The following is an 8,245-nucleotide window of genomic DNA, read 5'->3' as shown; positions in this document are numbered from 1 at the left end:
ATGTGCTAAGTAATACCTCATTTTGAAAAGATTATTTATAGTTCTAACATGGTAAAAGAATGGTGCCTGTATGTTGTACTCATAGGCAGATATCAAAGTTTGTTTGGGACTTACGGTTATGGAAATTATGACTTTTTTCATATTTTGGTAAATAACTTTGCAAGGGAGCATCTCATGGGAGCATCTCATTGTATGAAGTAATACCTCATTTTGAAGACAGTGTTACTCCTTACAACATGGTAAAAGAACTGTGTCTAGGCACTGTACACACGTACAAATATCACAGTTTGTTTAGTCTTGTACGAATATGAAAATTACACATTTACAATACTTCTCATTATTATGCCCATATCTTTGCGAGGGAGCATGGTAATCGCACAAATGATGCATCATTTTGAAGCTGACATTCAGATGCACAACTTCTACACTGATATGTCAGTTCTGTCTGTTACAGGTGATGAGATATTATGCTTTGTTTATTTATCAATTATGAGAAATATATTGATCATATTTCTGAAAATCTCATGAAAGGAGTGTCACACAGTAATGGTTAAGGTATCATTTTAAAGCTGACATTCATACTAACAAATTAAATTCAAATTGTATGGGTCTACATGGTACATAGACCAAGATATTGTGCTTTGCTTTTCCAAAAAGGTAAAAAATTTGCACATCAGCATTCCTTGCCAAATATTTAATAATGACTTTGATATGCACTATCAACATTTACACTGTTGGAAAGGTCAGTGTCTGCTGAACAACTTTTGCGTTTACATTTTTAGTGTAGCTCTTATAGTTAGAGTTATGAACATTTGTTTTCTGTATAGCATTACAAATGGATTTTCTAAAAATGAGCTCTGGCTGCACTGTTGTTCCTATGGTGGAATTAAGCAGGTAGCTTTTTCTCAGCTGCTCCGGAGTGAATGAGTTAAGGAGCAATCTTTGCCTGATCATGTTAAAGCTAAATTGTTGGATGCTCCCTTAAATCAGGACCGTCTGTTAGGCAACAAGGCTGGGGAAGTTCTTAAAAAGATGGAAGATAAAGATAAATCTATGCAAACTGTTAGATTTCTTACAAGTTCCTACTCCTAGATTTAGTAGGTACTGGCCCTCTAAGAACTGGTCCTTTCCAGCCCCTTCCAGGTCTTCTCAAGCCAAACCCAGACACAGCAGAAACCCCAGGATGTAATGGGATCCTATCTCGCCAACATTCATAACTGATGGGTTCGGAGCCGATCAGTCTGCTCCGACTCGGCCACTGTATACTAGAACGAAGTCTCTCATTGGCTGGGCTACCCCTTATCCCAGAATGCACCACACCTGCTTCCCCAGATCTCGTTTGCCGCTTTTCAAGCTGGACGTGGTCTCGACTTGGCTGGAGCTAAGTGTATTTTCTTGACCTTTTTGGTCTTTTTGGCTAGGGTTTCTGTCGGCTTTTAAACAAACAGCTGTTTAACAGCTTTGTGAGCGTTTGTGGTCAGTTTTTTGTGAAAAGTTAGATTTTATTTTTTCTCGCGCTTCTAGTGTACTGGGCAAGGCCCGTTTGAGTTAGAGGGCCTTTTCCCTTATTGTGTGTTTATATATTTTTTTCTTGTTGTGTGACTGAATTAGTTTTCGGGCTAAGCCCGTTTAAGTTAGAGGGCTTTAGCCCATATATTAATTTACCTCTGTATTTTCTAGCTAGCTGTCTCCTGTTTTTCTACTGTGCTCAAAATGTCTAAGGAGCAGAAATCAGGTTTTAAAAAGTGTGCAAAGTGTGCAAAATGTAATTATAAAATGTCTATTACAGACAGCCATGCTGTCTGCGTGTACTGTTTAGGGCCTAAACATCTACAGGATACTTGCAGTGTGTGTCACGATTTTTCTTCCAGGGTTCTCCAGGAAAGAAAAAACAAGCTGATACTTAGCGGTCTTATTAAGCCTTCATTTGAGGAAGCGTTGGCTTCATCTCCTGCTTCTAAAAAGAACTGATTGTCGGCTCCTATCAGTCCGTTGGGCCCGATGCCCAAGAAGCATAGATAGTCGGCTCCGACCAGTCCGTCGGACCCGACAGCTAAGAAACATGGATCGACTTCTTCTTCCTCGGCTCCAATGGCTTTGGAGCCGATGGCTGAAGGGTCTGCCTCGGTGCTTCTTCCCTCGGCTCCATTGGTGTCGGAGCCGCAGGTTAGTGCATCAAGAGGCCAATCACCTACTTCGGCTCCTTTGGTCTCGGAGCCGTTGGGGGTGTGCAGCTCAGACTCTTCCCCCTCGGCCCCGGAGCCGCCTTCGGTGCCGACACTGTTACAAACTGTTCCGGTCTCTGGTCTGATAGTGCTGGAACCCTTTCGGAGCTGATCCCCTGCTTTATCGGAGCTGAGGCAGAAGTCTTCTCGGCCCCAGTCTATTTCCTCTAAATCCTCTAGGTTGCCGGATTCGGATTTGGATAGGGTTATTCAGAGGCTGTTCCACTCCCCAGTTTTTACTAAAATGATCTCTGCTCCAGCCCACTCTGCTTCGGAGCAGATTCCACATTCCGTGCATTTGATTCCTCCTCCGACCCCCTTGGAGCCGTTGGAGTCAGTGCGGGTAGAACGCAGCGGAATCGTCCAGTCGGAGCAGGGACCCCCTCGGAGTTTCTCTGCTCCGACCTTCATTCCTACCCTGTCCTCGGTGTCAGGGTTTGGTACCGGGTCTTCCTCTACGGGGCAGAGGGCAACACTGTGGAGCCTCTTTTTTGCCCAGTCTTCCCCTCGGGGCATCGGCCGCAGGTATTCCCGGTACCGCCTTGGTCTCTCAGCAAGTGCCCTCTGCAGAGTCTGGAGGTCCTGCTTTTGAGGCCATGAGGAGTGCGCTGGCCATGACCTTGCCGGTTCAGCAGGTTTCTTCCTCACAGTCCCACGTTTTGGGTACTGGTGCCTCTGGAGACATTCTTTCCCTCGACAGTGGGGCCCCGGGGCCTGAGGATACCCCCTTAGAGGGTTCCCTTCTTCCGGGGGGTCCTTCTGAATCTGCTTCGGAAGAACCCCCAAGGAAGAAACTGTGTAAGAGGAAGCACGTTGATTCTCAAGATGAATCCGTCACTTCAGATACTAACCTTGATGATGCGGAGGGGTCCCCTAAATCGTCCTCGGATGTCGTCTCCTTCTCGGATATCCTTGAGATCCTGAGACAGAGAGGCGATTGGCAATCCAAAGCCCCTACCGCTGAGGAGTCAGTCTTCCTCACGGCCTTCGGGGCCCAGCCCTCCTCCTCCTGGGTGTCACCACCCTTCGAGTTATTAGACCTAATATCTCGGAGGGTGTGGAAACATCCTGATACAGCGGAACCGGTGCCTGCCAGGCCTAATAAGTTTCTTTCTGCCCCTCCCCAGAAGGAATTCCTCACTAAGGGTGTTGCAGTTGATGCTATGGTGGTGGCATCTGCCACGAAGCAGGACGTGGCAGAGGCTTCAACGTCTATTCATCCTCCTAATAAGGATTCTAGGAGCATGGATAGGTACGGGAAGCGTACCCTTTCTTCAGCGACCTTTACCCTGCGGTCGCTGAACTATCTCTGTCATTTTACAAGGCTCCAAAGGGACCTCCTCAAGGAGTTAGGAGAGTCTCTTGCGGGTAATCTTCCTGAGGCGTAAGCACAGACCGTAGGCGCCCAGATTGACTACCCTATCTTCTATTGTCCACTCGTCCATGAGGCTCATTTCCTATGCAGCCGAAGGGGCGAGTAGAGCAGCGGGCACAGGAGTGGCTCTTAGGAGACGAGCCTGGTTACGCTTGTGTCCACTCGCGGAGGCCTTTAAGTCTTCCTTCGCCGATGCCCCCTTTGATGGGTCTTCTTTGTTTGGACCCAAGGTGAAGGACACACTTACTCGGTGTGAGCAGGAGGGCAAGACCTTGACTGCCGTTGGGGCCCGTTTTTCCGCTCCCTCTAGACCTTATCCCAAGGCCCAGAGAGGAGGGAAAATGTGGTTCAGGAAATCCCAAAAGTTCTTCTCTACTCAGTGATTTCCCCCCTCCAGAGGCAGGGGGGGGATTCAGGAAGACGCCGCCCTAGAGGTGGCAGAGGCCCCCGTAACTCTCGAGACCGCGACTCCTTTCGTGGTTCCTCCTACCCTCAACATCCCTAGTATGTGGCCCGGCTGTGCTTCTCCGGAGCCAGTCGGGGGTCGTTTTGCGAAACACCCACAGGCTTGAGAATTTATAACCAAGGATCAATGGGTTCTTTGCATTGTAACCGGAGGCTACCTCATCCCCTTTTTCAAGCCCCCTCCTCCTACAAGGAGAATCCCGGACGTGCCACCCAGTCAACGGGATCTAGCAGCCGTAGAAGCTTCAAAGCTACTAAGCAAAGGGGTCATCCAGCCCATCCCCGCCGATCAGATCGGATCAGGAACTTACTCAAGATTATTTTTGGTGCCAAAAAAGACAGGGGACGTAAGGTCCATTTTGGACCTAAGCTCTTTAAATCGTTTTGTAAAGAAGTCCAAGTTCCGGATGGTCACCCTTCTGTCCATTCTCCCGTTATTGGAGAAGGATGTCTGGATGTGCTCCGCAGGTCTTGGAATTTCTAGCTTCATTGTTTCATTCAGGCTCTTCAGTCTCCACAATTAAAGTTCAACTGGCGGCTATATCTAATTTTCATGTTGCTATAGAGCCTTCATTAATGGCTAACTGACTTTGCAAGTCCTTTCTTAAGGGAGCCTGGCTCCTCAGGCCTCCTATGGCTCATCCTGTGCCCCCTTGGGACTTAAATTTGGTTCTGGCCTCTTTAACTGCCCGTCCCTTTGAGCCGGCAGCCACTTGTCATATAAAGTTTCTGTCGTGGAAAAATGCCTTTCTAGTGGCAATAACTTCTGCTAAGCGGGCTTCAGAGCTTCAGGCTCTCTGTTCTACCCCTCCTTATTTGATTTTTCACAAAGACAGAGTTTCCCTTAGACTGAATCCATCCTTTTTGCCTAAGGTAGCATCCCCTTTATGCATTCAGCAATCATTGGAGCACCCAGTTTTCTTTCCAAATTTTTCTACTAGAGCAGAATATACCTTCCACCAGTTGGATGTTCACAGGCAACTGCGTTTTTACTTGGATAGGACCGCTCAGACACGAAAATCTAACCAACTGTTTGTGTCCTTTGCGGGGAATAGGTTAGGTCTACCAGTTGCCAAAACCACCATTGCCAAATGGATTAAGGATTGCATCTCTTTCATTTATTCCCAGTCAGGCAGAGAGTTGCCTTTCCCACTCAAAGCTCATTCTACCAGGGCTATGGCCACCTCTGTAGCTTTTCACTCCAAAGTTTCAGTAGATGATATTTGTGCGGCTGCTACTTGGTCTTCTCCGCACACCTTCATTTCTCATTACAAGGTTGATGTGGCTTCCCGAGGCAGAGCTTCATTTGGTTCCGCAGTTCTCAGGAGTGTGTTCCAGTGAGCCACCCGGGATTTAGGTGCTAGGGACGCTGTCCCATCAGTTATGAATGTAGGCAAGATAGGATCCCATTACATCTTTTAGTTATGTACTTACCATAACTTTGGATGTATGGGATCCATCTCGCCCAAATTCATACATACCCACCCTCCTTCCCCCTACCTTTTGGATTTGGAGGAAATATTGATCTTGCTAAGCCCTCTTCCGGAAGGGCTCTAGTTGGTTACAGTTATTGGTATGTGTTTCTGTACCTGTATGAATGTATGAAAGTGAACAAACAAGATCTGGGGAAGCAGGCGTGGTGCATTCTGGGATAAGGGGTAGCCCAGCCAATGAGAGACTTTGTTCTAGTATATAGTGGCAGAGTCGGAGCCGACGGATTGGCTCCGAACCTATCAGTTATGAATGTAGGCTAGATGGATCCCATACATCCAAAGTTATGGTAAGTACATAACTAAAAGTTTCAGTCCCAGAGGACTCACAAGACTAAGCAGTGGGGGGTTTCCGCACCCAAATCAGGGAGTAGCAAGACTCCCCCCTATGGAAAACTGTCTCGATGACTTGCTTTTAAAACTTCCAAGCACTTCCCAACTGAATGCTTCTTTAGGCGGAAAGATTGGTCTGCAGGCCAAAAACTGGGAACACATTACCCAGGATAAATGGGTTTTAAATAGTGTCCCAAGGGTACAGATTTCACTTCCACACCTTACCAACACCAAGCGGGTGGCCAGATCTACCCAAAATCCATGGGCAGAGGCCCAAAATAAAGTACTCTCTCAAGCATGGGGGCTATTCAGTTTGTACCAGAAGAGGAAAAAGGACAAGGTTTCTATTAGAGATTTTTCCTGGTACCTAGAAAAGGCAATACATGGTGTCCTATCCTGGACTTTTTTTTACTCTAAATACATTTCTGGTGATTCCAAAATTCAAGATGTTGACTCTCTTCACCAGCTGCTTCCTATGCTAGGCAAAATTGGCAACACTAGACTTAACCTGCACATCCCTATCAGGGAGTCTTGCAGAAGATACCTTCGCTTCAAAGCAGGCAACATGCACTATCAGTTCTCTGCACTGCCCTTTGGTTTATCTACTGCGCCCAGGGTATTCACAAAGTGCCTAGCTCCAGTCATTGCATTTTGCAGGCAAAGAAATATTTAAATATACCTATACCTGCACGATTGTCTAATTCAAGCAGAAAGCCAGGACATACTTTTGAATCATCTGACCTTTATTCAAAGGGTACTGACTTGTCTGGGGTATATCATAACCTTAAAGAAATCACACCTGGTACCATGTCAACAAATTATATTCCTGGGGGCAAGCTTGAATACAACTTCCCAGATGGCTTTCCTCGCGCCAGAGAAACGGATTCATTTGACAACCTACTTCAAACAAGTGGCCACAATAATAACAAACATTTCGCCATTACAGTTTTCTATTCATAAGAAATTTACGTAGAGAACATGGTTTAGTTAATGGTACTATTATACTTTTAAAATAATTATGTATGTGGTTAAAGATTAGTCCTTTAAATTATTGCGTTGTAGTAATGAAGCATTTAATCTAATTTCAATTGCTTTTAATTAGTTGCTTATTGTGTATAAAAAGTGGTGCTGTGTGTTTTGTATTGTGTACGTCTGAAGAAGGTGGAGGAATATCCTTAACCGAAAGCGCTAACATTAAACAGTCGTGCTGTAGCTGCTTTGCCCGTTTTTGCTAATTTTGGTTATTTAGTTGATTTTGTGTGGTTCATTAGTTTGTGATGTCTGGTGAAAACGGAGTTGCAGGGCAGAGTAACGAGCACCATAGGACTGGATCACAGCTACTCTATTCTCAAGATGAATAACGGGAACCAAGTGTTCATCGCAACTCAAGTGTTCACCATGATGCAGAGGACAACTCCTCCTCTCCGGGTGATTTAACCGTTTTGGTCAACATGCTGTTGACCAAAGTTGATCACCTTACACAAAAAATTCAGGACTGAGTCGAGAGGAACCCTCCTACACAGCAGATGGGTTCCGCTGGATGCCCTACGGCTGTCGCACCACAAAATACATGCAGGGGAAATGTACAACCGTTGCATGCTAGCAACGAAATACAGGAAACAGCAAGGCAGCCTGAAGGAAGTCCCAATGCAGGCAGAGAGGTTACTGGATCCAACGCTAACTCCTTTCGCCATGGGGAGGGAGAAATAGCGACAATACCAACCATGGCTAATTTTCTATCAAAGAAGGATTTTTTTGTTTCTACTAGGAATACAAACTATGTCTTAAACAACCAAGACACCTCGGTGAGTTCCTTTCTTGATAGATTAAATGATTTTGACAGTAAATTGTTTCGTTGCAGAAAGCTGCAATTGGAGGTTTCTTATCTCCAAGAATGCATTAGTCAGAAAATAATTCCAAAGGGGTTGCACCAATGGCGTTACCCTGCTGGCTTGGTTAATAATTCAGTCTTCCATCAAGAACTACTGGCTTTATTTGATAAACAAGGCATGGAATTTCTAGCATCACTTATTAATTTTTTACAATGCTGAAATAAATAAATTACATGAAGAGCTTACACAACTAGAGTCCTTTTTACAACAACATTCTGATTTCATCAGATACAAATATGATTTATTTAAGGATTTTGTCTAGCATCAAAGCATCTATCACTAAACTGTTGGCAAACAAGAAACGTAAAATTGACAGAGACCTTAAGGAATACAGTAACAAAACTGCTTACCCCCTCCCCCTCCAGGGCAAACTAGTTTTTGGGGGGCTAATGAGGCTTCCACTAACAATATTTTCCCCCAGACGGCTCAGGAGGATTCCTTTAATCCAGACATGGTGCCTGTTAA

The 8,245-nt window shown here is 45.4% G+C and overlaps 1 protein-coding gene across 1 annotated transcript in view; it reads left to right on the top strand.

The window, feature by feature from the left end:
- FBXO25 (F-box protein 25) overlaps window positions 1–8,245 on the top strand; it is an 813,655-nt gene that overhangs the window by 219,711 nt on the left and 585,699 nt on the right. The window lies entirely within an intron of this gene.

The sequence above is a fragment of the Protopterus annectens genome, chromosome 1.part1 (assembly GCF_019279795.1).
Source record: "Protopterus annectens isolate FY-2018-M chromosome 1.part1, PAN1.0, whole genome shotgun sequence".
Classification (NCBI taxonomy): Eukaryota; Metazoa; Chordata; order Ceratodontiformes; family Protopteridae; genus Protopterus; species Protopterus annectens.
Note: the sequence above shows the minus strand (reverse complement) of the source record. Positions and strands in the feature narration are given on the sequence as shown.